Raw genomic sequence first — 2,581 nt, 5'->3', positions numbered from 1 at the left:
AAAAAAAAAAAAAAAAAGGGGGAGAAAAAAAAAGCCCCCCCCCCCCCCCCCCCCCCCCCCAAAAAAAAAAAAAAAAAAAAAAAAAAAATCCAAAACAAATTTTTGTAGGAATGTAAAAACTCCTGCCAAGGTTATGATGGATTCGATAAATAAATAAAATAAAGATATAGGACTTGTTCTTTATATTGACTTGTAATTGCTAAGATATGTGGAGAGAATTTGAATAAAAGAAATGAATAAGCATAAAATACTGATTACTAGACAAAGAAAGTAGAACTTTTGATTTTCAATAAGATTTATGTGAACAAGGCAAAATTAACATGGTAAAGTAAAGATGTAAGAACTCAGACACTAAAATATCTACGGATTTTCTATTCCAATCAACATTTTCAGAAGATGTGCTAATCTTGTGTCCTCAAATTCTAACAAAGACACTAACCCATTAAGACATTTTCTAATAGATCCTATAATCTTTAAAAACTAATGTATTTCTCACTAGCACACTCTGAAAGTTTCTTAAACTGAGTATAGGAGGGAAAAAATACTTAAAAAGTCCACAATGTTCAGGGGAATCCGCATTTTGGAATCTGATTCCATCCTGCAGCAGGGGACCCCCACTAATAACTTATTTATAAGACTAGGTTTAGTATGATGGGAGGACAACATTTTCACTCAACTCAAATTAAAAGATTCTACCTACTCTCCTTTTAAAGTCAACAAACAAACTTGTACTCAGTATTAAAAAAGAAATAGGGAACATTCTATATAAATGTAAAACACATAAATGAGCAATATCTAGTTCATATGTTTATTTTGTCAATGTCAATTATAGAAAAATATTGTCGATCATAGTTTCCACTTTCTTTTTCAATCCTATATGTCAAGAGCTAATTGAGTTTCACTCTTTTCATTTATGATATACAATGTATTGGTTAAGACGTAATAGAATTGCAATCATACAGGAGACCAAGCTGTGACACCCCAAACTTAAGCTTCGAGGGTCACGTACTAAACATAATAGCTTCAGTCTTTGGTACATGTAAATACTCTTAATTAGAAGTATTACATGTTAGAAACTTATTTTCAATTTGGTAAAATATTCCTTATAAAATTCAATAGCCGGTAGAAGTGCATGTCGACAAGAAATTATACTTTACATATACGGACTCGGCACTACCAAGGTTAGTTGGGGCAGCAAGTTTGACAATTTTTATAAAATTCATCCCAACTCCGTTTTACATGAAATTTGCGGCATTAGAAAGATAATTTCAAGTAGTTTTCTAGGTTAAAATATGAAAATTTTCCAAGATCATATGATATGGACGTTTTACTGAAAACGGTGAAGTGTTACACAGGAAATCTAGATTGACCCCTTGACGTTTAAAAATTTATACCTCAGGCCACAAATATCAAAATTGAGTAATTCCTGCGACCATATTTAGAAAACTCAAAGAGGAGCACAGAAATATTTTTAGAGTCTCGAATGGATGTTTATAGAGTTAGAAACATCGTTTTGAAGTTGACTCCAAAACTGCCCCGTTTCTGCCTTTTATCACTTGCAAAGAGAAGTTTCCTAAAAATTTTCTCTTAACACAACATGAAAGATATGATTACAAAATTTAACTTTAATACCATATTACATCGTGTTATGTACATGTTTTTACATAATACCATAAGAAAAACAGTCATCGAACAAAACGTACAAAAGGAAACTTTTTTGATGCAAAACATCTTTGTCCTTAATTCATCATCGCTTATGCCAACTAACTTCCATCAATCCAACAATCATGGATCTGAAAATTTAGTATAAAATACTATGAGTATAAGAAATACTCAGTAAGATACCATGCTTGAATTTTATCATGATAATACTACACAAAAGAATGCAATCAAACACATACTTGCACCTTCCGGCTTGTCGGTGCCCTTCGGACTTGTCCTAATGCATAATAGATATCTAACTTTGTGGACTTGTCCACCATATGCATATTATGGCTTTTCATTCATAACTTAAGCATAAATATTACCATAAAAATAATACCCCTTAAGCATAAAAAATATCTTACCATAAAACTTGAAGAAACTTCGATTGAGATATGAATTGAAAGTACTAGACTTTACTTCCTTTTCCTTTCCTTTCTTATTTTCGATTTTCCTCTCTATTTGTGTGTGCAAATGTTTTACAAAGTGAAGGAAATTTTTCTCTATGACAATGGATATGAATATATATATATAAGGATAAGGATAATGAATTGATATTTTTTTTCCTTTTTCCAATCTCCACCGCCTCACCTCTTTTTTCTTCCATTTTCTATTTTTTTTTCAATCTTGCTTCTACACATGTTTGGTCTATTACATAAGTGTATAGTGATGATAAATGACAAGTGGGTTAATTATAGGGTAATAAGTGGCCCCAAATTCTAGATTTACAAAGGAAGTCTCTCATTTTCCAAATAATAGAACCTAATCCCCCTACCTTTCATTATTAGCAAAGTGTATCCCAAATTTAAATTTGTATCCAACCTACATATTCAAATATTGTAGATTGTAAAATAAATCCCAATAAAATAATTTAATCATT

General features: G+C 31.1%; 1 protein-coding gene across 1 annotated transcript in view; it reads right to left on the bottom strand.

The window, feature by feature from the left end:
* LOC111383925 (exocyst complex component EXO70A1-like) overlaps positions 1-2,581 on the bottom strand; it is a 23,335-nt gene that overhangs the window by 3,721 nt on the left and 17,033 nt on the right. The window lies entirely within an intron of this gene.

The sequence above is a fragment of the Olea europaea genome, unplaced genomic scaffold (genome assembly GCF_002742605.1).
Source record: "Olea europaea var. sylvestris unplaced genomic scaffold, O_europaea_v1 scaffold279, whole genome shotgun sequence".
NCBI classification, from domain to species: Eukaryota; Viridiplantae; Streptophyta; class Magnoliopsida; order Lamiales; family Oleaceae; genus Olea; species Olea europaea.
The sequence above is the reverse complement of the archived record's forward strand: the minus strand, read 5'-3'. Positions and strand labels throughout refer to the sequence as shown.